The 24,881-nt window shown below is 44.5% G+C and overlaps 40 non-coding genes across 40 annotated transcripts; 30 read left to right on the top strand and 10 right to left on the bottom strand.

Annotated features, from left to right (window-relative positions):
- Positions 1-161: 161 nt before the first annotated feature.
- On the top strand, positions 162-233 carry TRNAA-UGC (transfer RNA alanine (anticodon UGC)). The gene has a single exon. It is a non-coding gene; the product is annotated as a tRNA-Ala (tRNA).
- Positions 234-989: 756 nt separating this feature from the next.
- TRNAY-GUA (transfer RNA tyrosine (anticodon GUA)) lies at positions 990-1,075 on the top strand. The gene is given in 2 exon segments: positions 990-1,026; positions 1,040-1,075. It is a non-coding gene; the product is annotated as a tRNA-Tyr (tRNA).
- Positions 1,076-1,688: 613 nt separating this feature from the next.
- Positions 1,689-1,760, top strand: TRNAA-CGC (transfer RNA alanine (anticodon CGC)). The gene has a single exon. It is a non-coding gene; the product is annotated as a tRNA-Ala (tRNA).
- A 195-nt stretch (positions 1,761-1,955) lies between these two features.
- On the bottom strand, positions 1,956-2,028 carry TRNAM-CAU (transfer RNA methionine (anticodon CAU)). The gene has a single exon. It is a non-coding gene; the product is annotated as a tRNA-Met (tRNA).
- Positions 2,029-2,192: 164 nt separating this feature from the next.
- On the top strand, positions 2,193-2,264 carry TRNAA-UGC (transfer RNA alanine (anticodon UGC)). The gene has a single exon. It is a non-coding gene; the product is annotated as a tRNA-Ala (tRNA).
- Positions 2,265-3,020: 756 nt separating this feature from the next.
- TRNAY-GUA (transfer RNA tyrosine (anticodon GUA)) lies at positions 3,021-3,106 on the top strand. The gene is given in 2 exon segments: positions 3,021-3,057; positions 3,071-3,106. It is a non-coding gene; the product is annotated as a tRNA-Tyr (tRNA).
- Positions 3,107-3,719: 613 nt separating this feature from the next.
- On the top strand, positions 3,720-3,791 carry TRNAA-CGC (transfer RNA alanine (anticodon CGC)). Its single transcript has one exon. It is a non-coding gene; the product is annotated as a tRNA-Ala (tRNA).
- A 195-nt stretch (positions 3,792-3,986) lies between these two features.
- On the bottom strand, positions 3,987-4,059 carry TRNAM-CAU (transfer RNA methionine (anticodon CAU)). The gene has a single exon. It is a non-coding gene; the product is annotated as a tRNA-Met (tRNA).
- Positions 4,060-4,223: 164 nt separating this feature from the next.
- Positions 4,224-4,295, top strand: TRNAA-UGC (transfer RNA alanine (anticodon UGC)). Its single transcript has one exon. It is a non-coding gene; the product is annotated as a tRNA-Ala (tRNA).
- A 756-nt stretch (positions 4,296-5,051) lies between these two features.
- On the top strand, positions 5,052-5,137 carry TRNAY-GUA (transfer RNA tyrosine (anticodon GUA)). The gene is given in 2 exon segments: positions 5,052-5,088; positions 5,102-5,137. It is a non-coding gene; the product is annotated as a tRNA-Tyr (tRNA).
- Positions 5,138-5,750: 613 nt separating this feature from the next.
- Positions 5,751-5,822, top strand: TRNAA-CGC (transfer RNA alanine (anticodon CGC)). The gene has a single exon. It is a non-coding gene; the product is annotated as a tRNA-Ala (tRNA).
- Positions 5,823-6,017: 195 nt separating this feature from the next.
- On the bottom strand, positions 6,018-6,090 carry TRNAM-CAU (transfer RNA methionine (anticodon CAU)). The gene has a single exon. It is a non-coding gene; the product is annotated as a tRNA-Met (tRNA).
- A 164-nt stretch (positions 6,091-6,254) lies between these two features.
- TRNAA-UGC (transfer RNA alanine (anticodon UGC)) lies at positions 6,255-6,326 on the top strand. The gene has a single exon. It is a non-coding gene; the product is annotated as a tRNA-Ala (tRNA).
- Positions 6,327-7,082: 756 nt separating this feature from the next.
- On the top strand, positions 7,083-7,168 carry TRNAY-GUA (transfer RNA tyrosine (anticodon GUA)). The gene is given in 2 exon segments: positions 7,083-7,119; positions 7,133-7,168. It is a non-coding gene; the product is annotated as a tRNA-Tyr (tRNA).
- Positions 7,169-7,781: 613 nt separating this feature from the next.
- On the top strand, positions 7,782-7,853 carry TRNAA-CGC (transfer RNA alanine (anticodon CGC)). The gene has a single exon. It is a non-coding gene; the product is annotated as a tRNA-Ala (tRNA).
- A 195-nt stretch (positions 7,854-8,048) lies between these two features.
- On the bottom strand, positions 8,049-8,121 carry TRNAM-CAU (transfer RNA methionine (anticodon CAU)). Its single transcript has one exon. It is a non-coding gene; the product is annotated as a tRNA-Met (tRNA).
- A 164-nt stretch (positions 8,122-8,285) lies between these two features.
- TRNAA-UGC (transfer RNA alanine (anticodon UGC)) lies at positions 8,286-8,357 on the top strand. Its single transcript has one exon. It is a non-coding gene; the product is annotated as a tRNA-Ala (tRNA).
- Positions 8,358-9,113: 756 nt separating this feature from the next.
- On the top strand, positions 9,114-9,199 carry TRNAY-GUA (transfer RNA tyrosine (anticodon GUA)). The gene is given in 2 exon segments: positions 9,114-9,150; positions 9,164-9,199. It is a non-coding gene; the product is annotated as a tRNA-Tyr (tRNA).
- A 613-nt stretch (positions 9,200-9,812) lies between these two features.
- Positions 9,813-9,884, top strand: TRNAA-CGC (transfer RNA alanine (anticodon CGC)). Its single transcript has one exon. It is a non-coding gene; the product is annotated as a tRNA-Ala (tRNA).
- Positions 9,885-10,079: 195 nt separating this feature from the next.
- On the bottom strand, positions 10,080-10,152 carry TRNAM-CAU (transfer RNA methionine (anticodon CAU)). Its single transcript has one exon. It is a non-coding gene; the product is annotated as a tRNA-Met (tRNA).
- A 164-nt stretch (positions 10,153-10,316) lies between these two features.
- Positions 10,317-10,388, top strand: TRNAA-UGC (transfer RNA alanine (anticodon UGC)). Its single transcript has one exon. It is a non-coding gene; the product is annotated as a tRNA-Ala (tRNA).
- A 756-nt stretch (positions 10,389-11,144) lies between these two features.
- TRNAY-GUA (transfer RNA tyrosine (anticodon GUA)) lies at positions 11,145-11,230 on the top strand. The gene is given in 2 exon segments: positions 11,145-11,181; positions 11,195-11,230. It is a non-coding gene; the product is annotated as a tRNA-Tyr (tRNA).
- Positions 11,231-11,843: 613 nt separating this feature from the next.
- TRNAA-CGC (transfer RNA alanine (anticodon CGC)) lies at positions 11,844-11,915 on the top strand. Its single transcript has one exon. It is a non-coding gene; the product is annotated as a tRNA-Ala (tRNA).
- A 195-nt stretch (positions 11,916-12,110) lies between these two features.
- Positions 12,111-12,183, bottom strand: TRNAM-CAU (transfer RNA methionine (anticodon CAU)). The gene has a single exon. It is a non-coding gene; the product is annotated as a tRNA-Met (tRNA).
- Positions 12,184-12,347: 164 nt separating this feature from the next.
- TRNAA-UGC (transfer RNA alanine (anticodon UGC)) lies at positions 12,348-12,419 on the top strand. Its single transcript has one exon. It is a non-coding gene; the product is annotated as a tRNA-Ala (tRNA).
- Positions 12,420-13,175: 756 nt separating this feature from the next.
- Positions 13,176-13,261, top strand: TRNAY-GUA (transfer RNA tyrosine (anticodon GUA)). The gene is given in 2 exon segments: positions 13,176-13,212; positions 13,226-13,261. It is a non-coding gene; the product is annotated as a tRNA-Tyr (tRNA).
- A 613-nt stretch (positions 13,262-13,874) lies between these two features.
- On the top strand, positions 13,875-13,946 carry TRNAA-CGC (transfer RNA alanine (anticodon CGC)). Its single transcript has one exon. It is a non-coding gene; the product is annotated as a tRNA-Ala (tRNA).
- Positions 13,947-14,141: 195 nt separating this feature from the next.
- Positions 14,142-14,214, bottom strand: TRNAM-CAU (transfer RNA methionine (anticodon CAU)). Its single transcript has one exon. It is a non-coding gene; the product is annotated as a tRNA-Met (tRNA).
- A 164-nt stretch (positions 14,215-14,378) lies between these two features.
- TRNAA-UGC (transfer RNA alanine (anticodon UGC)) lies at positions 14,379-14,450 on the top strand. The gene has a single exon. It is a non-coding gene; the product is annotated as a tRNA-Ala (tRNA).
- A 756-nt stretch (positions 14,451-15,206) lies between these two features.
- On the top strand, positions 15,207-15,292 carry TRNAY-GUA (transfer RNA tyrosine (anticodon GUA)). The gene is given in 2 exon segments: positions 15,207-15,243; positions 15,257-15,292. It is a non-coding gene; the product is annotated as a tRNA-Tyr (tRNA).
- Positions 15,293-15,905: 613 nt separating this feature from the next.
- Positions 15,906-15,977, top strand: TRNAA-CGC (transfer RNA alanine (anticodon CGC)). Its single transcript has one exon. It is a non-coding gene; the product is annotated as a tRNA-Ala (tRNA).
- A 195-nt stretch (positions 15,978-16,172) lies between these two features.
- On the bottom strand, positions 16,173-16,245 carry TRNAM-CAU (transfer RNA methionine (anticodon CAU)). The gene has a single exon. It is a non-coding gene; the product is annotated as a tRNA-Met (tRNA).
- A 164-nt stretch (positions 16,246-16,409) lies between these two features.
- On the top strand, positions 16,410-16,481 carry TRNAA-UGC (transfer RNA alanine (anticodon UGC)). Its single transcript has one exon. It is a non-coding gene; the product is annotated as a tRNA-Ala (tRNA).
- A 756-nt stretch (positions 16,482-17,237) lies between these two features.
- Positions 17,238-17,323, top strand: TRNAY-GUA (transfer RNA tyrosine (anticodon GUA)). Its single transcript is given in 2 exon segments — positions 17,238-17,274; positions 17,288-17,323. It is a non-coding gene; the product is annotated as a tRNA-Tyr (tRNA).
- Positions 17,324-17,936: 613 nt separating this feature from the next.
- Positions 17,937-18,008, top strand: TRNAA-CGC (transfer RNA alanine (anticodon CGC)). The gene has a single exon. It is a non-coding gene; the product is annotated as a tRNA-Ala (tRNA).
- A 195-nt stretch (positions 18,009-18,203) lies between these two features.
- TRNAM-CAU (transfer RNA methionine (anticodon CAU)) lies at positions 18,204-18,276 on the bottom strand. The gene has a single exon. It is a non-coding gene; the product is annotated as a tRNA-Met (tRNA).
- Positions 18,277-18,440: 164 nt separating this feature from the next.
- On the top strand, positions 18,441-18,512 carry TRNAA-UGC (transfer RNA alanine (anticodon UGC)). Its single transcript has one exon. It is a non-coding gene; the product is annotated as a tRNA-Ala (tRNA).
- Positions 18,513-19,268: 756 nt separating this feature from the next.
- TRNAY-GUA (transfer RNA tyrosine (anticodon GUA)) lies at positions 19,269-19,354 on the top strand. Its single transcript is given in 2 exon segments — positions 19,269-19,305; positions 19,319-19,354. It is a non-coding gene; the product is annotated as a tRNA-Tyr (tRNA).
- A 613-nt stretch (positions 19,355-19,967) lies between these two features.
- On the top strand, positions 19,968-20,039 carry TRNAA-CGC (transfer RNA alanine (anticodon CGC)). Its single transcript has one exon. It is a non-coding gene; the product is annotated as a tRNA-Ala (tRNA).
- Positions 20,040-20,234: 195 nt separating this feature from the next.
- TRNAM-CAU (transfer RNA methionine (anticodon CAU)) lies at positions 20,235-20,307 on the bottom strand. Its single transcript has one exon. It is a non-coding gene; the product is annotated as a tRNA-Met (tRNA).
- Between the last annotated feature and the right edge of the window lie 4,574 nt (positions 20,308-24,881).

The following is a 24,881-nucleotide window of genomic DNA, read 5'->3' as shown; positions in this document are numbered from 1 at the left end:
ACACAAGCATCTCTAAACAAGACTATAGATCAGGAAGATAATCCAGTTGCGAGGCTTAAGGATTTTCCTGACTGAGACTTTATGCTGCAGTGTCAAGTGGGTTGACTTGGCAGACACTTACATTCAGGGTTTCCATGCATACAGTAAAACTTGGCATACAAGGGGATGTAGCTCAGTGGTAGAGCGCATGCTTTGCATGTATGAGGCCCCGGGTTCAATCCCCGGCATCTCCAGACTTTTGCCATGCTTATCTTGTATTTTGGCAGAAAACTAGGCTGGCTGTCAGTATTAAGGAAGAGATATGTCATGCAACTGGGATACGAACCCCACTTAAACTGTGAGACGTGTGCCTTGGAAAACCCCATGAAATGGGGCTATCTCATTTTTGATGCTTATAGAACCAAAGAATCTTACTTGTTTAAGCCATCAAAGTGATGATTAATCTTGGCAATCTTAATACATTTAGGATAGAAATCTGTGGCAGCCATCTTGGTCATTGGTAAGGGTTCTTCCTCTAAACCAGAGACTCTCTACAGTAGCTTCAAGAAAAACTGAATATGTTGCCTTTACTCTACTGATTTTTCCATTCTCTTTCCTTTCAAAAATGAACCCAAAATGCATGTTCTTGAAGCTGGGTGCGTGGTAATGACTCCCATAACTTTCTGTCATTTTTCTCACGGTTAAAGGCTTCCATCCATTTGCCACCAATGCTTCCTAAGGTCTTTGTATCAAAGTTCCTTTCCTTTCTGTAAAATTCATCATTGCGGCGCCCCTGCTTTTCACCAAGCCAAGACGGAGCATCCACTTTGGTGTGAAATCCTCCTTTGAGGTGATAAGACGTAACTCACAGTGTGCTCTCAGAAGTGGTAGCTTTGAGAGGGAGCCGCGATTAATATTGATGATTTTCATCTGTCTGCTCCTGGTCCCCACCCCCCACAACCTTTCTTGAGCGAGAGGTAATTTCAGTGCTATGAGCTTCTGCTACCCCTCCTTCGATAGCTCAGTTGGTAGAGCGCAGGACTGTAGCATTAATTCGGGCATCCTTAGGTCGCTGGTTCAAATCCGGCTCGAAGGATTTTGTGGTTTCATTTCCATGTCTTTTGCTGTTAATCAACAATACCTTCCGTTGATTATGAAAAAGTCCCCGAGCTTCGATAAATACTGGAAAAGAAGCGTACTCTATCTGCTTTCAAAGGGAATTGATGACATAGTCATCGCTAGGGGAGGCGTGAAGAACAGTAAAGGAAACCTGCTGATCAAAACTGCTACCAAAGCATTGCATTAGTACATGTATGCCCTTGGCAGACTTCCAATTGCATTGCACCACGGTAGCTGCTTGGCAGCCAATCACACTGTGACTTGCCTTCAATTTGAGTGTCCACCGATGGGCAAGAGGGCATAGCCAATGGAATCATCCCCCGAAAGGCTGAGCAAGCTGGAAAGTAGACCAACAGTTTACACATTTGGGGAAATCCTGAGAAGTTTTGCATTCCAAACTGAGCAAATAAAAGCCCTGCCGGAGAATCGAACCCTGATTGCACTAAGTATATGCTCCATGAAGACAGCCCTCACGTAAGGCGTGGGCAATTTCATGCCTGACACTTTACATTCTAGTCTCAAATCGAGACTTTGCAGTCCGTGGGCTCCAGAGTCTCCTTGCATCCAGCAAAAGTTTAGAGGGCAGTGGAGGGGATGTAGCTCAGTGGTAGAGCGCATGCTTCGCATGTATGAGGCCCCGGGTTCAATCCCCGGCATCTCCAGGAGTCGCTGTTCTGTATCTCGGCTTTTTCCAGAAGGCTAGCCTGCCACCTTGTGGAAAGTTGAGGTTTCTCAGGCAGTTGGGGGGTCAGAACCCCACTTAAATAGGTTGCATTGAAAAATATTGTTTGAAATAGGCATAGTTTCCACTTTTCAAGAAAATCTGAGAATTTTGCTTGCCAAAAGGAGGAAATAAATGCCCTCTCTGAGGATCGAACTCAGGACCTTCAGATTATGAGACTGACGCGCTGCCTACTGCGCTAAGAAGGCTGCACACAAGCATCTCTAAACAAGACTATAGACCAGGAAGATAATCCAGGTGCGAGGCTTAAGGATTTTCCTGACTGAGACTTTATGCTGCAGTGTCAAGTGGGTTGACTTGGCAGACACTTACATTCAGGGTTTCCATGCATACAGTAAAACTTGGCATACAAGGGGATGTAGCTCAGTGGTAGAGCGCATACTTTGCATGTATGAGGCCCCGGGTTCAATCCCCGGCATCTCCAGACTTTTGCCATGCTTATCTTGGATTTTGGCAGAAAACTAGGCTGGCTGTCAGTATTAAGGAAGAGATATGTCATGCAACTGGGATACGAACCCCACTTAAACTGTGAGACGTGTGCCTTGGAAAACCCCATGAAATGGGGCTATCTCATTTTTGATGCTTATAGAACCAAAGAATCTTACTTGTTTAAGCCATCAAAGTGATGATTAATCTTGGCAATCTTAATACATTTAGGATAGAAATCGGTGGCAGCCATCTTGGTCATTGGTAAGGGTTCTTCCTCTAAACCAGAGACTCTCTACAGTAGCTTCAAGAAAAACTGAATATGTTGCCTTTACTCTACTGATTTTTCCATTCTCTTTCCTTTCAAAAATGAACCCAAAATGCATGTTCTTGAAGCTGGGTGCGTGGTAATGACTCCCATAACTTTCTGTCATTTTTCTCACGGTTAAAGGCTTCCATCCATTTGCCACCAATGCTTCCTAAGGTCTTTGTATCAAAGTTCCTTTCCTTTCTTTAAAATTCATCATTGCGGCGCCCCTGCTTTTCACCAAGCCAAGACGGAACATCCACTTTGGTGTGAAATCCTCCTTTGAGGTGATAAGACGTAACTCACAGTGTGCTCTCAGAAGTGGTAGCTTTGAGAGGGAGCCGCGATTAATATTGATGATTTTCATCTGTCTGCTCCTGGTCCCCACCCCCCACAACCTTTCTTGAGCGAGAGGTAATTTCAGTGCTATGAGCTTCTGCTACCCCTCCTTCGATAGCTCAGTTGGTAGAGCGGAGGACTGTAGCATTAATTCGGGCATCCTTAGGTCGCTGGTTCAAATCCGGCTCGAAGGATTTTGTGGTTTCATTTCCATGTCTTTTGCTGTTAATCAACAATACCTTCCGTTGATTATGAAAAAGTCCCCGAGCTTCGATAAATACTGGAAAAGAAGCGTACTCTATCTGCTTTCAAAGGGAATTGATGACATAGTCATCGCTAGGGGAGGCGTGAAGAACAGTAAAGGAAACCTGCTGATCAAAACTGCTACCAAAGCATTGCATTAGTACATGTATGCCCTTGGCAGACTTCCAATTGCATTGCACCACGGTAGCTGCTTGGCAGCCAATCACACTGTGACTTGCCTTCAATTTGAGTGTCCACCGATGGGCAAGAGGGCATAGCCAATGGAATCATCCCCCGAAAGGCTGAGCAAGCTGGAAAGTAGACCAACAGTTTACACATTTGGGGAAATCCTGAGAAGTTTTGCATTCCAAACTGAGCAAATAAAAGCCCTGCCGGAGAATCGAACCCTGATTGCACTAAGTATATGCTCCATGAAGACAGCCCTCACGTAAGGCGTGGGCAATTTCATGCCTGACACTTTACATTCTAGTCTCAAATCGAGACTTTGCAGTCCGTGGGCTCCAGAGTCTCCTTGCATCCAGCAAAACTTTAGAGGGCAGTGGAGGGGATGTAGCTCAGTGGTAGAGCGCATGCTTCGCATGTATGAGGCCCCGGGTTCAATCCCCGGCATCTCCAGGAGTCGCTGTTCTGTATCTCGGCTTTTTCCAGAAGGCTAGCCTGCCACCTTGTGGAAAGTTGAGGTTTCTCAGGCAGTTGGGGGGTCAGAACCCCACTTAAATAGGTTGCATTGAAAAATATTGTTTGAAATAGGCATAGTTTCCACTTTTCAAGAAAATCTGAGAATTTTGCTTGCCAAAAGGAGGAAATAAATGCCCTCTCTGAGGAACGAACTCAGGACCTTCAGATTATGAGACTGACGCGCTGCCTACTGCGCTAAGAAGGCTGCACACAAGCATCTCTAAACAAGACTATAGACCAGGAAGATAATCCAGTTGCGAGGCTTAAGGATTTTCCTGACTGAGACTTTATGCTGCAGTGTCAAGTGGGTTGACTTGGCAGACACTTACATTCAGGGTTTCCATGCATACAGTAAAACTTGGCATACAAGGGGATGTAGCTCAGTGGTAGAGCGCATGCTTTGCATGTATGAGGCCCCGGGTTCAATCCCCGGCATCTCCAGACTTTTGCCATGCTTATCTTGTATTTTGGCAGAAAACTAGGCTGGCTGTCAGTATTAAGGAAGAGATATGTCATGCAACTGGGATACGAACCCCACTTAAACTGTGAGACGTGTGCCTTGGAAAACCCCATGAAATGGGGCTATCTCATTTTTGATGCTTATAGAACCAAAGAATCTTACTTGTTTAAGCCATCAAAGTGATGATTAATCTTGGCAATCTTAATACATTTAGGATAGAAATCTGTGGCAGCCATCTTGGTCATTGGTAAGGGTTCTTCCTCTAAACCAGAGACTCTCTACAGTAGCTTCAAGAAAAACTGAATATGTTGCCTTTACTCTACTGATTTTTCCATTCTCTTTCCTTTCAAAAATGAACCCAAAATGCATGTTCTTGAAGCTGGGTGCGTGGTAATGACTCCCATAACTTTCTGTCATTTTTCTCACGGTTAAAGGCTTCCATCCATTTGCCACCAATGCTTCCTAAGGTCTTTGTATCAAAGTTCCTTTCCTTTCTTTAAAATTCATCATTGCGGCGCCCCTGCTTTTCACCAAGCCAAGACGGAACATCCACTTTGGTGTGAAATCCTCCTTTGAGGTGATAAGACGTAACTCACAGTGTGCTCTCAGAAGTGGTAGCTTTGAGAGGGAGCCGCGATTAATATTGATGATTTTCATCTGTCTGCTCCTGGTCCCCACCCCCCACAACCTTTCTTGAGCGAGAGGTAATTTCAGTGCTATGAGCTTCTGCTACCCCTCCTTCGATAGCTCAGTTGGTAGAGCGGAGGACTGTAGCATTAATTCGGGCATCCTTAGGTCGCTGGTTCAAATCCGGCTCGAAGGATTTTGTGGTTTCATTTCCATGTCTTTTGCTGTTAATCAACAATACCTTCCGTTGATTATGAAAAAGTCCCCGAGCTTCGATAAATACTGGAAAAGAAGCGTACTCTATCTGCTTTCAAAGGGAATTGATGACATAGTCATCGCTAGGGGAGGCGTGAAGAACAGTAAAGGAAACCTGCTGATCAAAACTGCTACCAAAGCATTGCATTAGTACATGTATGCCCTTGGCAGACTTCCAATTGCATTGCACCACGGTAGCTGCTTGGCAGCCAATCACACTGTGACTTGCCTTCAATTTGAGTGTCCACCGATGGGCAAGAGGGCATAGCCAATGGAATCATCCCCCGAAAGGCTGAGCAAGCTGGAAAGTAGACCAACAGTTTACACATTTGGGGAAATCCTGAGAAGTTTTGCATTCCAAACTGAGCAAATAAAAGCCCTGCCGGAGAATCGAACCCTGATTGCACTAAGTATATGCTCCATGAAGACAGCCCTCACGTAAGGCGTGGGCAATTTCATGCCTGACACTTTACATTCTAGTCTCAAATCGAGACTTTGCAGTCCGTGGGCTCCAGAGTCTCCTTGCATCCAGCAAAACTTTAGAGGGCAGTGGAGGGGATGTAGCTCAGTGGTAGAGCGCATGCTTCGCATGTATGAGGCCCCGGGTTCAATCCCCGGCATCTCCAGGAGTCGCTGTTCTGTATCTCGGCTTTTTCCAGAAGGCTAGCCTGCCACCTTGTGGAAAGTTGAGGTTTCTCAGGCAGTTGGGGGGTCAGAACCCCACTTAAATAGGTTGCATTGAAAAATATTGTTTGAAATAGGCATAGTTTCCACTTTTCAAGAAAATCTGAGAATTTTGCTTGCCAAAAGGAGGAAATAAATGCCCTCTCTGAGGATCGAACTCAGGACCTTCAGATTATGAGACTGACGCGCTGCCTACTGCGCTAAGAAGGCTGCACACAAGCATCTCTAAACAAGACTATAGACCAGGAAGATAATCCAGGTGCGAGGCTTAAGGATTTTCCTGACTGAGACTTTATGCTGCAGTGTCAAGTGGGTTGACTTGGCAGACACTTACATTCAGGGTTTCCATGCATACAGTAAAACTTGGCATACAAGGGGATGTAGCTCAGTGGTAGAGCGCATACTTTGCATGTATGAGGCCCCGGGTTCAATCCCCGGCATCTCCAGACTTTTGCCATGCTTATCTTGGATTTTGGCAGAAAACTAGGCTGGCTGTCAGTATTAAGGAAGAGATATGTCATGCAACTGGGATACGAACCCCACTTAAACTGTGAGACGTGTGCCTTGGAAAACCCCATGAAATGGGGCTATCTCATTTTTGATGCTTATAGAACCAAAGAATCTTACTTGTTTAAGCCATCAAAGTGATGATTAATCTTGGCAATCTTAATACATTTAGGATAGAAATCGGTGGCAGCCATCTTGGTCATTGGTAAGGGTTCTTCCTCTAAACCAGAGACTCTCTACAGTAGCTTCAAGAAAAACTGAATATGTTGCCTTTACTCTACTGATTTTTCCATTCTCTTTCCTTTCAAAAATGAACCCAAAATGCATGTTCTTGAAGCTGGGTGCGTGGTAATGACTCCCATAACTTTCTGTCATTTTTCTCACGGTTAAAGGCTTCCATCCATTTGCCACCAATGCTTCCTAAGGTCTTTGTATCAAAGTTCCTTTCCTTTCTTTAAAATTCATCATTGCGGCGCCCCTGCTTTTCACCAAGCCAAGACGGAACATCCACTTTGGTGTGAAATCCTCCTTTGAGGTGATAAGACGTAACTCACAGTGTGCTCTCAGAAGTGGTAGCTTTGAGAGGGAGCCGCGATTAATATTGATGATTTTCATCTGTCTGCTCCTGGTCCCCACCCCCCACAACCTTTCTTGAGCGAGAGGTAATTTCAGTGCTATGAGCTTCTGCTACCCCTCCTTCGATAGCTCAGTTGGTAGAGCGGAGGACTGTAGCATTAATTCGGGCATCCTTAGGTCGCTGGTTCAAATCCGGCTCGAAGGATTTTGTGGTTTCATTTCCATGTCTTTTGCTGTTAATCAACAATACCTTCCGTTGATTATGAAAAAGTCCCCGAGCTTCGATAAATACTGGAAAAGAAGCGTACTCTATCTGCTTTCAAAGGGAATTGATGACATAGTCATCGCTAGGGGAGGCGTGAAGAACAGTAAAGGAAACCTGCTGATCAAAACTGCTACCAAAGCATTGCATTAGTACATGTATGCCCTTGGCAGACTTCCAATTGCATTGCACCACGGTAGCTGCTTGGCAGCCAATCACACTGTGACTTGCCTTCAATTTGAGTGTCCACCGATGGGCAAGAGGGCATAGCCAATGGAATCATCCCCCGAAAGGCTGAGCAAGCTGGAAAGTAGACCAACAGTTTACACATTTGGGGAAATCCTGAGAAGTTTTGCATTCCAAACTGAGCAAATAAAAGCCCTGCCGGAGAATCGAACCCTGATTGCACTAAGTATATGCTCCATGAAGACAGCCCTCACGTAAGGCGTGGGCAATTTCATGCCTGACACTTTACATTCTAGTCTCAAATCGAGACTTTGCAGTCCGTGGGCTCCAGAGTCTCCTTGCATCCAGCAAAACTTTAGAGGGCAGTGGAGGGGATGTAGCTCAGTGGTAGAGCGCATGCTTCGCATGTATGAGGCCCCGGGTTCAATCCCCGGCATCTCCAGGAGTCGCTGTTCTGTATCTCGGCTTTTTCCAGAAGGCTAGCCTGCCACCTTGTGGAAAGTTGAGGTTTCTCAGGCAGTTGGGGGGTCAGAACCCCACTTAAATAGGTTGCATTGAAAAATATTGTTTGAAATAGGCATAGTTTCCACTTTTCAAGAAAATCTGAGAATTTTGCTTGCCAAAAGGAGGAAATAAATGCCCTCTCTGAGGAACGAACTCAGGACCTTCAGATTATGAGACTGACGCGCTGCCTACTGCGCTAAGAAGGCTGCACACAAGCATCTCTAAACAAGACTATAGACCAGGAAGATAATCCAGTTGCGAGGCTTAAGGATTTTCCTGACTGAGACTTTATGCTGCAGTGTCAAGTGGGTTGACTTGGCAGACACTTACATTCAGGGTTTCCATGCATACAGTAAAACTTGGCATACAAGGGGATGTAGCTCAGTGGTAGAGCGCATGCTTTGCATGTATGAGGCCCCGGGTTCAATCCCCGGCATCTCCAGACTTTTGCCATGCTTATCTTGTATTTTGGCAGAAAACTAGGCTGGCTGTCAGTATTAAGGAAGAGATATGTCATGCAACTGGGATACGAACCCCACTTAAACTGTGAGACGTGTGCCTTGGAAAACCCCATGAAATGGGGCTATCTCATTTTTGATGCTTATAGAACCAAAGAATCTTACTTGTTTAAGCCATCAAAGTGATGATTAATCTTGGCAATCTTAATACATTTAGGATAGAAATCTGTGGCAGCCATCTTGGTCATTGGTAAGGGTTCTTCCTCTAAACCAGAGACTCTCTACAGTAGCTTCAAGAAAAACTGAATATGTTGCCTTTACTCTACTGATTTTTCCATTCTCTTTCCTTTCAAAAATGAACCCAAAATGCATGTTCTTGAAGCTGGGTGCGTGGTAATGACTCCCATAACTTTCTGTCATTTTTCTCACGGTTAAAGGCTTCCATCCATTTGCCACCAATGCTTCCTAAGGTCTTTGTATCAAAGTTCCTTTCCTTTCTGTAAAATTCATCATTGCGGCGCCCCTGCTTTTCACCAAGCCAAGACGGAGCATCCACTTTGGTGTGAAATCCTCCTTTGAGGTGATAAGACGTAACTCACAGTGTGCTCTCAGAAGTGGTAGCTTTGAGAGGGAGCCGCGATTAATATTGATGATTTTCATCTGTCTGCTCCTGGTCCCCACCCCCCACAACCTTTCTTGAGCGAGAGGTAATTTCAGTGCTATGAGCTTCTGCTACCCCTACTTCGATAGCTCAGTTGGTAGAGTGGAGGACTGTAGCATTAATTCGGGCATCCTTAGGTCGCTGGTTCAAATCCGGCTCGAAGGATTTTGTGGTTTCATTTCCATGTCTTTTGCTGTTAATCAACAATACCTTCCGTTGATTATGAAAAAGTCCCCGAGCTTCGATAAATACTGGAAAAGAAGCGTACTCTATCTGCTTTCAAAGGGAATTGATGACATAGTCATCGCTAGGGGAGGCGTGAAGAACAGTAAAGGAAACCTGCTGATCAAAACTGCTACCAAAGCATTGCATTAGTACATGTATGCCCTTGGCAGACTTCCAATTGCATTGCACCACGGTAGCTGCTTGGCAGCCAATCACACTGTGACTTGCCTTCAATTTGAGTGTCCACCGATGGGCAAGAGGGCATAGCCAATGGAATCATCCCCCGAAAGGCTGAGCAAGCTGGAAAGTAGACCAACAGTTTACACATTTGGGGAAATCCTGAGAAGTTTTGCATTCCAAACTGAGCAAATAAAAGCCCTGCCGGAGAATCGAACCCTGATTGCACTAAGTATATGCTCCATGAAGACAGCCCTCACGTAAGGCGTGGGCAATTTCATGCCTGACACTTTACATTCTAGTCTCAAATCGAGACTTTGCAGTCCGTGGGCTCCAGAGTCTCCTTGCATCCAGCAAAACTTTAGAGGGCAGTGGAGGGGATGTAGCTCAGTGGTAGAGCGCATGCTTCGCATGTATGAGGCCCCGGGTTCAATCCCCGGCATCTCCAGGAGTCGCTGTTCTGTATCTTGGCTTTTTCCAGAAGGCTAGCCTGCCACCTTGTGGAAAGTTGAGGTTTCTCAGGCAGTTGGGGGGTCAGAACCCCACTTAAATAGGTTGCATTGAAAAATATTGTTTGAAATAGGCATAGTTTCCACTTTTCAAGAAAATCTGAGAATTTTGCTTGCCAAAAGGAGGAAATAAATGCCCTCTCTGAGGATCGAACTCAGGACCTTCAGATTATGAGACTGACGCGCTGCCTACTGCGCTAAGAAGGCTGCACACAAGCATCTCTAAACAAGACTATAGACCAGGAAGATAATCCAGGTGCGAGGCTTAAGGATTTTCCTGACTGAGACTTTATGCTGCAGTGTCAAGTGGGTTGACTTGGCAGACACTTACATTCAGGGTTTCCATGCATACAGTAAAACTTGGCATACAAGGGGATGTAGCTCAGTGGTAGAGCGCATGCTTTGCATGTATGAGGCCCCGGGTTCAATCCCCGGCATCTCCAGACTTTTGCCATGCTTATCTTGTATTTTGGCAGAAAACTAGGCTGGCTGTCAGTATTAAGGAAGAGATATGTCATGCAACTGGGATACGAACCCCACTTAAACTGTGAGACGTGTGCCTTGGAAAACCCCATGAAATGGGGCTATCTCATTTTTGATGCTTATAGAACCAAAGAATCTTACTTGTTTAAGCCATCAAAGTGATGATTAATCTTGGCAATCTTAATACATTTAGGATAGAAATCTGTGGCAGCCATCTTGGTCATTGGTAAGGGTTCTTCCTCTAAACCAGAGACTCTCTACAGTAGCTTCAAGAAAAACTGAATATGTTGCCTTTACTCTACTGATTTTTCCATTCTCTTTCCTTTCAAAAATGAACCCAAAATGCATGTTCTTGAAGCTGGGTGCGTGGTAATGACTCCCATAACTTTCTGTCATTTTTCTCACGGTTAAAGGCTTCCATCCATTTGCCACCAATGCTTCCTAAGGTCTTTGTATCAAAGTTCCTTTCCTTTCTGTAAAATTCATCATTGCGGCGCCCCTGCTTTTCACCAAGCCAAGACGGAACATCCACTTTGGTGTGAAATCCTCCTTTGAGGTGATAAGACGTAACTCACAGTGTGCTCTCAGAAGTGGTAGCTTTGAGAGGGAGCCGCGATTAATATTGATGATTTTCATCTGTCTGCTCCTGGTCCCCACCCCCCACAACCTTTCTTGAGCAAGAGGTAATTTCAGTGCTATGAGCTTCTGCTACCCCTACTTCGATAGCTCAGTTGGTAGAGTGGAGGACTGTAGCATTAATTCGGGCATCCTTAGGTCGCTGGTTCAAATCCGGCTCGAAGGATTTTGTGGTTTCATTTCCATGTCTTTTGCTGTTAATCAACAATACCTTCCGTTGATTATGAAAAAGTCCCCGAGCTTCGATAAATACTGGAAAAGAAGCGTACTCTATCTGCTTTCAAAGGGAATTGATGACATAGTCATCGCTAGGGGAGGCGTGAAGAACAGTAAAGGAAACCTGCTGATCAAAACTGCTACCAAAGCATTGCATTAGTACATGTATGCCCTTGGCAGACTTCCAATTGCATTGCACCACGGTAGCTGCTTGGCAGCCAATCACACTGTGACTTGCCTTCAATTTGAGTGTCCACCGATGGGCAAGAGGGCATAGCCAATGGAATCATCCCCCGAAAGGCTGAGCAAGCTGGAAAGTAGACCAACAGTTTACACATTTGGGGAAATCCTGAGAAGTTTTGCATTCCAAACTGAGCAAATAAAAGCCCTGCCGGAGAATCGAACCCTGATTGCACTAAGTATATGCTCCATGAAGACAGCCCTCACGTAAGGCGTGGGCAATTTCATGCCTGACACTTTACATTCTAGTCTCAAATCGAGACTTTGCAGTCCGTGGGCTCCAGAGTCTCCTTGCATCCAGCAAAACTTTAGAGGGCAGTGGAGGGGATGTAGCTCAGTGGTAGAGCGCATGCTTCGCATGTATGAGGCCCCGGGTTCAATCCCCGGCATCTCCAGGAGTCGCTGTTCTGTATCTTGGCTTTTTCCAGAAGGCTAGCCTGCCACCTTGTGGAAAGTTGAGGTTTCTCAGGCAGTTGGGGGGTCAGAACCCCACTTAAATAGGTTGCATTGAAAAATATTGTTTGAAATAGGCATAGTTTCCACTTTTCAAGAAAATCTGAGAATTTTGCTTGCCAAAAGGAGGAAATAAATGCCCTCTCTGAGGATCGAACTCAGGACCTTCAGATTATGAGACTGACGCGCTGCCTACTGCGCTAAGAAGGCTGCACACAAGCATCTCTAAACAAGACTATAGACCAGGAAGATAATCCAGGTGCGAGGCTTAAGGATTTTCCTGACTGAGACTTTATGCTGCAGTGTCAAGTGGGTTGACTTGGCAGACACTTACATTCAGGGTTTCCATGCATACAGTAAAACTTGGCATACAAGGGGATGTAGCTCAGTGGTAGAGCGCATGCTTTGCATGTATGAGGCCCCGGGTTCAATCCCCGGCATCTCCAGACTTTTGCCATGCTTATCTTGTATTTTGGCAGAAAACTAGGCTGGCTGTCAGTATTAAGGAAGAGATATGTCATGCAACTGGGATACGAACCCCACTTAAACTGTGAGACGTGTGCCTTGGAAAACCCCATGAAATGGGGCTATCTCATTTTTGATGCTTATAGAACCAAAGAATCTTACTTGTTTAAGCCATCAAAGTGATGATTAATCTTGGCAATCTTAATACATTTAGGATAGAAATCTGTGGCAGCCATCTTGGTCATTGGTAAGGGTTCTTCCTCTAAACCAGAGACTCTCTACAGTAGCTTCAAGAAAAACTGAATATGTTGCCTTTACTCTACTGATTTTTCCATTCTCTTTCCTTTCAAAAATGAACCCAAAATGCATGTTCTTGAAGCTGGGTGCGTGGTAATGACTCCCATAACTTTCTGTCATTTTTCTCACGGTTAAAGGCTTCCATCCATTTGCCACCAATGCTTCCTAAGGTCTTTGTATCAAAGTTCCTTTCCTTTCTGTAAAATTCATCATTGCGGCGCCCCTGCTTTTCACCAAGCCAAGACGGAGCATCCACTTTGGTGTGAAATCCTCCTTTGAGGTGATAAGACGTAACTCACAGTGTGCTCTCAGAAGTGGTAGCTTTGAGAGGGAGCCGCGATTAATATTGATGATTTTCATCTGTCTGCTCCTGGTCCCCACCCCCCACAACCTTTCTTGAGCGAGAGGTAATTTCAGTGCTATGAGCTTCTGCTACCCCTCCTTCGATAGCTCAGTTGGTAGAGCGCAGGACTGTAGCATTAATTCGGGCAACCTTAGGTCGCTGGTTCAAATCCGGCTCGAAGGATTTTGTGGTTTCATTTCCATGTCTTTTGCTGTTAATCAACAATACCTTCCGTTGATTATGAAAAAGTCCCCGAGCTTCGATAAATACTGGAAAAGAAGCGTACTCTATCTGCTTTCAAAGGGAATTGATGACATAGTCATCGCTAGGGGAGGCGTGAAGAACAGTAAAGGAAACCTGCTGATCAAAACTGCTACCAAAGCATTGCATTAGTACATGTATGCCCTTGGCAGACTTCCAATTGCATTGCACCACGGTAGCTGCTTGGCAGCCAATCACACTGTGACTTGCCTTCAATTTGAGTGTCCACCGATGGGCAAGAGGGCATAGCCAATGGAATCATCCCCCGAAAGGCTGAGCAAGCTGGAAAGTAGACCAACAGTTTACACATTTGGGGAAATCCTGAGAAGTTTTGCATTCCAAACTGAGCAAATAAAAGCCCTGCCGGAGAATCGAACCCTGATTGCACTAAGTATATGCTCCATGAAGACAGCCCTCACGTAAGGCGTGGGCAATTTCATGCCTGACACTTTACATTCTAGTCTCAAATCGAGACTTTGCAGTCCGTGGGCTCCAGAGTCTCCTTGCATCCAGCAAAAGTTTAGAGGGCAGTGGAGGGGATGTAGCTCAGTGGTAGAGCGCATGCTTCGCATGTATGAGGCCCCGGGTTCAATCCCCGGCATCTCCAGGAGTCGCTGTTCTGTATCTCGGCTTTTTCCAGAAGGCTAGCCTGCCACCTTGTGGAAAGTTGAGGTTTCTCAGGCAGTTGGGGGGTCAGAACCCCACTTAAATAGGTTGCATTGAAAAATATTGTTTGAAATAGGCATAGTTTCCACTTTTCAAGAAAATCTGAGAATTTTGCTTGCCAAAAGGAGGAAATAAATGCCCTCTCTGAGGATCGAACTCAGGACCTTCAGATTATGAGACTGACGCGCTGCCTACTGCGCTAAGAAGGCTGCACACAAGCATCTCTAAACAAGACTATAGACCAGGAAGATAATCCAGGTGCGAGGCTTAAGGATTTTCCTGACTGAGACTTTATGCTGCAGTGTCAAGTGGGTTGACTTGGCAGACACTTACATTCAGGGTTTCCATGCATACAGTAAAACTTGGCATACAAGGGGATGTAGCTCAGTGGTAGAGCGCATACTTTGCATGTATGAGGCCCCGGGTTCAATCCCCGGCATCTCCAGACTTTTGCCATGCTTATCTTGGATTTTGGCAGAAAACTAGGCTGGCTGTCAGTATTAAGGAAGAGATATGTCATGCAACTGGGATACGAACCCCACTTAAACTGTGAGACGTGTGCCTTGGAAAACCCCATGAAATGGGGCTATCTCATTTTTGATGCTTATAGAACCAAAGAATCTTACTTGTTTAAGCCATCAAAGTGATGATTAATCTTGGCAATCTTAATACATTTAGGATAGAAATCGGTGGCAGCCATCTTGGTCATTGGTAAGGGTTCTTCCTCTAAACCAGAGACTCTCTACAGTAGCTTCAAGAAAAACTGAATATGTTGCCTTTACTCTACTGATTTTTCCATTCTCTTTCCTTTCAAAAATGAACCCAAAATGCATGTTCTTGAAGCTGGGTGCGTGGTAATGACTCCCATAACTTTCTGTCATTTTTCTCACGGTTAAAGGCTTCCATCCATTTGCCACCAATGCTTCCTAAGGTCTTTGTATCAAAGTTCCTTTCCTTTCTGTAAAATTCATCATTGCGGCGCCCCTGCTTTTCACCAAGCCAAGACGGAACATCCACTTTGGTGTGAAATCCTCCTTTGAGGTGATAAGACGTAACTCACAGTGTGCTCTCAGAAGTGGTAGCTTTGAGAGGGAGCCGCGATTAATATTGATGATTTTCATCTGTCTGCTCCTGGTCCCCACCCCCCACAACCTTTCTTGAGCAAGAGGTAATTTCAGTGCTATGAGCTTCTGCTACCCCTACTTCGATAGCTCAGTTGGTAGAGTGGAGGACTGTAGCATTAATTCGGGCATCCTTAGGTCGCTGGTTCAAATCCGGCTCGAAGGATTTTGTGGTTTCATTTCCATGTCTTTTGCTGTTAATCAACAATACCTTCCGTTGATTATGAAAAAGTCCCCGAGCTTCGATAAATACTGGAAAAGAAGCGTACTCTATCTGCTTTCAAAGGGAATTGATGACATAGTCATCGCTAGGGGAGGCGTGAAGAACAGTAAAGGAAACCTGCTGATCAAAACTGCTACCAAAGCATTGCATTAGTACATGTATGCCCTTGGCAGACTTCCAATTGCATTGCACCACGGTAGCTGCTTGGCAGCCAATCACACTGTGACTTGCCTTCAATTTGAGTGTCCACCGATGGGCAAGAGGGCATAGCCAATGGAATCATCCCCCGAAAGGCTGAGCAAGCTGGAAAGTAGACCAACAGTTTACACATTTGGGGAAATCCTGAGAAGTTTTGCATTCCAAACTGAGCAAATAAAAGCCCTGCCGGAGAATCGAACCCTGATTGCACTAAGTATATGCTCCATGAAGACAGCCCTCACGTAAGGCGTGGGCAATTTCATGCCTGACACTTTACATTCTAGTCTCAAATCGAGACTTTGCAGTCCGTGGGCTCCAGAGTCTCCTTGCATCCAGCAAAACTTTAGAGGGCAGTGGAGGGGATGTAGCTCAGTGGTAGAGCGCATGCTTCGCATGTATGAGGCCCCGGGTTCAATCCCCGGCATCTCCAGGAGTCGCTGTTCTGTATCTTGGCTTTTTCCAGAAGGCTAGCCTGCCACCTTGTGGAAAGTTGAGGTTTCTCAGGCAGTTGGGGGGTCAGAACCCCACTTAAATAGGTTGCATTGAAAAATATTGTTTGAAATAGGCATAGTTTCCACTTTTCAAGAAAATCTGAGAATTTTGCTTGCCAAAAGGAGGAAATAAATGCCCTCTCTGAGGATCGAACTCAGGACCTTCAGATTATGAGACTGACGCGCTGCCTACTGCGCTAAGAAGGCTGCACACAAGCATCTCTAAACAAGACTATAGACCAGGAAGATAATCCAGGTGCGAGGCTTAAGGATTTTCCTGACTGAGACTTTATGCTGCAGTGTCAAGTGGGTTGACTTGGCAGACACTTACATTCAGGGTTTCCATGCATACAGTAAAACTTGGCATACAAGGGGATGTAGCTCAGTGGTAGAGCGCATGCTTTGCATGTATGAGGCCCCGGGTTCAATCCCCGGCATCTCCAGACTTTTGCCATGCTTATCTTGTATTTTGGCAGAAAACTAGGCTGGCTGTCAGTATTAAGGAAGAGATATGTCATGCAACTGGGATACGAACCCCACTTAAACTGTGAGACGTGTGCCTTGGAAAACCCCATGAAATGGGGCTATCTCATTTTTGATGCTTATAGAACCAAAGAATCTTACTTGTTTAAGCCATCAAAGTGATGATTAATCTTGGCAATCTTAATACATTTAGGATAGAAATCTGTGGCAGCCATCTTGGTCATTGGTAAGGGTTCTTCCTCTAAACCAGAGACTCTCTACAGTAGCTTCAAGAAAAACTGAATATGTTGCCTTTACTCTACTGATTTTTCCATTCTCTTTCCTTTCAAAAATGAACCCAAAATGCATGTTCTTGAAGCTGGGTGCGTGGTAATGACTCCCATAACTTTCTGTCATTTTTCTCACGGTTAAAGGCTTCCATCCATTTGCCACCAATGCTTCCTAAGGTCTTTGTATCAAAGTTCCTTTCCTTTCTGTAAAATTCATCATTGCGGCGCCCCTGCTTTTCACCAAGCCAAGACGGAGCATCCACTTTGGTGTGAAATCCTCCTTTGAGGTGATAAGACGTAACTCACAGTGTGCTCTCAGAAGTGGTAGCTTTGAGAGGGAGCCGCGATTAATATTGATGATTTTCATCTGTCTGCTCCTGGTCCCCACCCCCCACAACCTTTCTTGAGCGAGAGGTAATTTCAGTGCTATGAGCTTCTGCTACCCCTCCTTCGATAGCTCAGTTGGTAGAGCGCAGGACTGTAGCATTAATTCGGGCAACCTTAGGTCGCTGGTTCAAATCCGGCTCGAAGGATTTTGTGGTTTCATTTCCATGTCTTTTGCTGTTAATCAACAATACCTTCCGTTGATTATGAAAAAGTCCCCGAGCTTCGATAAATACTGGAAAAGAAGCGTACTCTATCTGCTTTCAAAGGGAATTGATGACATAGTCATCGCTAGGGGAGGCGTGAAGAACAGTAAAGGAAACCTGCTGATCAAAACTGCTACCAAAGCATTGCATTAGTACATGTATGCCCTTGGCAGACTTCCAATTGCATTGCACCACGGTAGCTGCTTGGCAGCCAATCACACTGTGACTTGCCTTCAATTTGAGTGTCCACCGATGGGCAAGAGGGCATAGCCAATGGAATCATCCCCCGAAAGGCTGAGCAAGCTGGAAAGTAGACCAACAGTTTACACATTTGGGGAAATCCTGAGAAGTTTTGCATTCCAAACTGAGCAAATAAAAGCCCTGCCGGAGAATCGAACCCTGATTGCACTAAGTATATGCTCCATGAAGACAGCCCTCACGTAAGGCGTGGGCAATTTCATGCCTGACACTTTACATTCTAGTCTCAAATCGAGACTTTGCAGTCCGTGGGCTCCAGAGTCTCCTTGCATCCAGCAAAAGTTTAGAGGGCAGTGGAGGGGATGTAGCTCAGTGGTAGAGCGCATGCTTCGCATGTATGAGGCCCCGGGTTCAATCCCCGGCATCTCCAGGAGTCGCTGTTCTGTATCTCGGCTTTTTCCAGAAGGCTAGCCTGCCACCTTGTGGAAAGTTGAGGTTTCTCAGGCAGTTGGGGGGTCAGAACCCCACTTAAATAGGTTGCATTGAAAAATATTGTTTGAAATAGGCATAGTTTCCACTTTTCAAGAAAATCTGAGAATTTTGCTTGCCAAAAGGAGGAAATAAATGCCCTCTCTGAGGATCGAACTCAGGACCTTCAGATTATGAGACTGACGCGCTGCCTACTGCGCTAAGAAGGCTGCACACAAGCATCTCTAAACAAGACTATAGACCAGGAAGATAATCCAGGTGCGAGGCTTAAGGATTTTCCTGACTGAGACTTTATGCTGCAGTGTCAAGTGGGTTGACTTGGCAGACACTTACATTCAGGGTTTCCATGCATACAGTAAAACTTGGCATACAAGGGGATGTAGCTCAGTGGTAGAGCGCATACTTTGCATGTATGAGGCCCCGGGTTCAATCCCCGGCATCTCCAGACTTTTGCCATGCTTATCTTGGATTTTGGCAGAAAACTAGGCTGGCTGTCAGTATTAAGGAAGAGATATGTCATGCAACTGGGATACGAACCCCACTTAAACTGTGAGACGTGTGCCTTGGAAAACCCCATGAAATGGGGCTATCTCATTTTTGATGCTTATAGAACCAAAGAATCTTACTTGTTTAAGCCATCAAAGTGATGATTAATCTTGGCAATCTTAATACATTTAGGATAGAAATCGGTGGCAGCCATCTTGGTCATTGGTAAGGGTTCTTCCTCTAAACCAGAGACTCTCTACAGTAGCTTCAAGAAAAACTGAATATGTTGCCTTTACTCTACTGATTTTTCCATTCTCTTTCCTTTCAAAAATGAACCCAAAATGCATGTTCTTGAAGCTGGGTGCGTGGTAATGACTCCCATAACTTTCTGTCATTTTTCTCACGGTTAAAGGCTTCCATCCATTTGCCACCAATGCTTCCTAAGGTCTTTGTATCAAAGTTCCTTTCCTTTCTGTAAAATTCATCATTGCGGCGCCCCTGCTTTTCACCAAGCCAAGACGGAACATCCACTTTGGTGTGAAATCCTCCTTTGAGGTGATAAGACGTAACTCACAGTGTGCTCTCAGAAGTGGTAGCTTTGAGAGGGAGCCGCGATTAATATTGATGATTTTCATCTGTCTGCTCCTGGTCCCCACCCCCCACAACCTTTCTTGAGCAAGAGGTAATTTCAGTGCTATGAGCTTCTGCTACCCCTACTTCGATAGCTCAGTTGGTAGAGTGGAGGACTGTAGCATTAATTCGGGCATCCTTAGGTCGCTGGTTCAAATCCGGCTCGAAGGATTTTGTGGTTTCATTTCCATGTCTTTTGCTGTTAATCAACAATACCTTCCGTTGATTATGAAAAAGTCCCCGAGCTTCGATAAATACTGGAAAAGAAGCGTACTCTATCTGCTTTCAAAGGGAATTGATGACATAGTCATCGCTAGGGGAGGCGTGAAGAACAGTAAAGGAAACCTGCTGATCAAAACTGCTACCAAAGCATTGCATTAGTACATGTATGCCCTTGGCAGACTTCCAATTGCATTGCACCACGGTAGCTGCTTGGCAGCCAATCACACTGTGACTTGCCTTCAATTTGAGTGTCCACCGATGGGCAAGAGGGCATAGCCAATGGAATCATCCCCCGAAAGGCTGAGCAAGCTGGAAAGTAGACCAACAGTTTACACATTTGGGGAAATCCTGAGAAGTTTTGCATTCCAAACTGAGCAAATAAAAGCCCTGCCGGAGAATCGAACCCTGATTGCACTAAGTATATGCTCCATGAAGACAGCCCTCACGTAAGGCGTGGGCAATTTCATGCCTGACACTTTACATTCTAGTCTCAAATCGAGACTTTGCAGTCCGTGGGCTCCAGAGTCTCCTTGCATCCAGCAAAACTTTAGAGGGCAGTGGAGGGGATGTAGCTCAGTGGTAGAGCGCATGCTTCGCATGTATGAGGCCCCGGGTTCAATCCCCGGCATCTCCAGGAGTCGCTGTTCTGTATCTTGGCTTTTTCCAGAAGGCTAGCCTGCCACCTTGTGGAAAGTTGAGGTTTCTCAGGCAGTTGGGGGGTCAGAACCCCACTTAAATAGGTTGCATTGAAAAATATTGTTTGAAATAGGCATAGTTTCCACTTTTCAAGAAAATCTGAGAATTTTGCTTGCCAAAAGGAGGAAATAAATGCCCTCTCTGAGGATCGAACTCAGGACCTTCAGATTATGAGACTGACGCGCTGCCTACTGCGCTAAGAAGGCTGCACACAAGCATCTCTAAACAAGACTATAGACCAGGAAGATAATCCAGGTGCGAGGCTTAAGGATTTTCCTGACTGAGACTTTATGCTGCAGTGTCAAGTGGGTTGACTTGGCAGACACTTACATTCAGGGTTTCCATGCATACAGTAAAACTTGTGAATCAACAAAAAACAAATGCCTATACTGATATTGTTTAACAAAGATTTTGCCACCAGAGCAAAGAATGTTTATCCAAGCTGGGAAGTGCTTATAAGTAGCCTTTTATTAAATTGTCTTGATCCAAAAAACACAGGGGTATATTTGTATTAGTCATATACATTTGAGAACAAAAGCAACACTTTTACATACACTAAATACAATACGGACAAAAAAGGGGGTGAATAGATTCTTTAAAAACAATTCAACAAACATACCAAAGTCAGTCGTATCACAATCATACCTTACCATTCATACATGGAAAACATACAAAAACAAATACATACACGATTAAGTAAACAGATAAACAATCATGTAATGTATTAGGTCTGCTGCAATCTATACAATTTATATACACAATAATATTTACAAGTATATAATTCCAAATTACTCAAAGAAATCAAGTATCAGCTTGAGATGTAAACAGCAATTTTTTATACGCCAGTAATGTGACACTGTATTCACACTAAAGGACAGAAACCTATCGAAGGAAAGCAGACACTGAGCATGGAACGGCCTACGCGTTTCAAATCCCAGGGTTTTTAGCCGGGATTTTCGTCAGGGCCAGGTCATTCTAAAAAAAGAAGAAGAGAAAAAAGAGAATTCTATCATGTGGATCTATAAAACTATTATAGTAGAATATCAAGAGCGCTCTTCAGCATAACCACCCAAGGAGCTTTCTGCTTACCACTATGGAAAATATCCAGGGAAGGAGTAAAACCTGTGTGATGAAAAGAACAACATGTAGAGGACTATATGAGTGAGTTGAAAAACACGCAACGAAAATGAGGTTTGCCATGTGTCAAAACAAAGTTTACCTTAGCGGTATCTTGTGTTGTTGCAAGTTCAAGTAGGGGGCCTGTAACAGAGCAACGTTCGTTTTAGTGTGGCATGATCGAAGACAGGGCTCATGAACCAAACCAAAAAAGGGGGTTGTAGAGTGCTTACCAGCCAGTTATGGTCAAATGCGTCCTTGAACGAGGACAATGCGGGTACAGATTTGAATCAATTTCTTCCAAAAAAGCGGCCTCTATTTGAAAGGGAAAAACGAAGGGCTCGTTTATTCCATGTACCAGATTACTGTGGGCATATTTGACAAACAACCTAGTCCTGTGCGGGCTTACCGGCATGAAGCTCCGTTGTTCTCAATCAATCGGCGTCCCCTGTAGCACTGCTCTCTCGCGCATGCGTGGAGAGTAGAGAAACTTTGCAAGGCTACTCAATATATGTAACGCAAATGCGCATGCGTGGGACAAAGACAGGCCGAGAGGGCATTTCCTCGCGCATGCGTGGAGAGTAGGGAAACATTGCAGGTCTAATCAATATATAGCGCTAATGCGCGGAACAAAGGCAGGCCGGGGGGGCATTTCCTGGTGTAGTATAGATTGCGCATGTATAGCGTCCCATAGATTCATTGTGTGGTGTTATAACTCCTAAGTTATAGCTTATATATCTCTGAAATCTCATTAAGTCCTTTGACTGCTGTGTCAAACTTTACAATTAAGTGGGCTTCCCTTTTGGATAATTTCAGCTCCATGTCTCCTCCTCGTGCATCTTTTTCAACACGTGAGATCACAGTCCATTTAAGGTCACTGAGCAGATGTTTACAACGTTTCCAATGGTTAACTAACGGGGCAGTGTCGATCCCATTTTTTATTCTGGATTTATGTTGTGTGATTCGTGTCCGAATTTCCTGATTAGTTTTTCCGATGTAAAGTAACCCACATGGACAGGTAATGCCATATATGACATATTTAGTTCTACAGTTGCTGAAACTGTCATGTTTCCATGATATCCCACGATGTTGGAAGAGGGATCCCTCGACGGTCAGTTCGCAGCACAGGCAAGTGCCACATTTGTGGTGGCCTGTGATCGGTGGTAATCCCATCATCTGTCTTAGCGATGGCTGTTTGTCTTTTTTGGTTCCTGCTCTAATCACATGATTGGCCACGCTACTCTCCTTTTTAAATGCAAATAAAGGAGGGGCTTCCATACTACTGTCCAAGTATTTTACAAGGTGCCAATTTTGCAGGATGATTCTTTTAAGATTATTGGCGTTTGGACAATAAGTAGTTACACAAACTTGCCTGTTGGAAGCAGATTTGTTTTTCCTTTCGAGGAGACTTTCCCTCGGGGTCCATCTGGCCCTTTTCATGGAGTTGCGGACAAGTTTTTTAGGGTATCCCCTGTCACACAATTTGGATACAAGGTTTTCAGCATGATGTTTATAGTCCTCCTGTAATGAGCAGTTTCTGCGAATTCGCAGAAATTGCCCATAGGGCAGATTTTCCTTTAGGCTTCGCGGATGATTACTTGAAAATAGTAATGCTTTATTCCTGTCGGTGGGTTTAGTGAAGAGGGACGTGGCTAACGTACCTCCTAACGGAAACACTTCGACATCCAGAAAAGAAATTTTTTTGTCTGAGTATGATATACTGAACTGTATGTCCGTTGTTCTATTGTTGAGCCAGTTGAAAAACGATGTTAAACTTTCTTCTCCCCCAGTCCAAATCATAAAGACATCGTCTATAAAACGCCACCATGTGGTGATGTGTTCTTTAAACGGATTGTTGTTGTGGATGTACTTTTCTTCATAGAGTGACATAAAAAGTACTGCCAACTCCGGCGCAAAGGGACACCCCATCGCCACCCCCTTTATTTGGAGGTAGAAATCATTACCGAAGCTGAAGTAGTTCTTTTTTAAGGCAAAGGATGCCAATTCAACAAGGAATTTTGTGGGTACCTGGACAGGTCTAGGTCGCAGGTCCAGGAAGTATTCCAAAACTGCCACAGCCTCATCCTGAGGTATTTGTGTATAGAGCTGGGTCACATCTAGTGTTACAAGTAAATCCTTTTCTTTCTCAAATTTGATGCCATCCAACTTGGTGATGAAATCTGTTGTGTCTTTTAAGTAAGAGACAACTAAGTCCATAAACTGTTTTAAAAAACAGTCGACATATTTGGCCACCGGTTCCAAAAGGGAGTCACACCCTGCCACAATTGGTCTCCCTGGTGGCTTTGTTTGATGTTTGTGGACCTTTGGGAGGACATAAAAAAGGGGTACTTTCGGGTGTTTATTTCGTAAATATTCCAGCTCTTTAGGCCCTAAGAAGCCCGCCTCAAATCCTTCTTGTAAAATGGGAAACAGGAGGTTTTGAAATTCTAGCGTGGGGTCTTTACTAATCTTCCGGTAGCACATTTGGTCGTTTAGCTGCCTCAATACTTCAGTATTGTAATCATTGGTGTCCCAAATGACAATCGAACCGCCCTTATCGGCTTGTTTTATGGTGATTGTATTATCGTTCTTTAACATTGAAAGTGCATTTGTTTCATCCTTTGAAATGTTAAATTTTACGAACTTTTTTTGTTTCTCCATGTCCGCAATGGCCGAGAGGACCGTTTTTTCGAAGATGACTACTTCTTTTGGTACTTTGTGACCAGGAGGACAGAATGTGGATTTTTTCCGTAATCCGGTAACTTCTGAAGATGTAGAGAAAGGGTTCTCTGCAAAAAATGTGGTGAGGCGCAATTTCCGACAAAATTCGATGAACTCGGTCTTCATCTTGACAAAATCTGTTTTTTTTGTGGGCACGAAAGATAATCCTTTGGATAAAATACTTTCTTCAGCTGTTGTTAATATCCTATTTGAGAGGTTGAAAATCGGAGAGACCGCTAGTTTTTGTATTGTTTTTGGCGGGTTGTCATCTCCCAAGGCTGATTGTAGCGTTGTCTCCCTCTGGAGCTCGTTTGGCCTCGTCCTAAAAAAGAGGAATTTGATGACTGTCCTTGGGGTTGTTGCATTTGGTTCCATTTGCGATTTTTATTATTAGATCTACTATTGTTTATATCGCTATCGTCCCCCGAGGAAGAGGTGTCCGAGAATGTAATGAATTGTTTGCGGGATCTCCCACGGTTGTCAGATAAGTATCTCCTAGAATCTCCCTTGGTGTAAAAATCCGGTTGCAAGAATGGATATACGTTTTCAATCCTGAAATTCTTTTTATCCTTCTCAAATTGGTTTGATTTTTGGATTATGGTAAAGTCCTTAAATTCCTGAATCTCTTTGTTGACTTTTTCCAATAATCCTTTTGAATCTGTAATAGTTTGGTTATGGCTGATTTCTTCCTCTAACTTTGTGATTTCTTCGAGCTCAGCCTTAGAAATCCTGACCGCTGTTTCAATAGTAAGGACCATAAGGTCCCTACTACACTTAGTTTCTATAAAGCTGAACCCTTTCTTAAACACCGGGTCCTCTGTAAATATGACGGGAATATTTTTAATTTGCAATCCTCCAGGGATGGTACCTTCGCGGAGATGGTTTAACAAAAAATGACCATGTAGGTCCGTGCGTATTTGTTTCTTTTTGAGTCTTAAGAGTC

The sequence above is a fragment of the Lissotriton helveticus genome, chromosome 1_2, assembly GCF_964261635.1.
Source record: "Lissotriton helveticus chromosome 1_2, aLisHel1.1, whole genome shotgun sequence".
Lineage (NCBI taxonomy): Eukaryota > Metazoa > Chordata > Amphibia > Caudata > Salamandridae > Lissotriton > Lissotriton helveticus.
The sequence above is the reverse complement of the archived record's forward strand: the minus strand, read 5'-3'. Positions and strand labels throughout refer to the sequence as shown.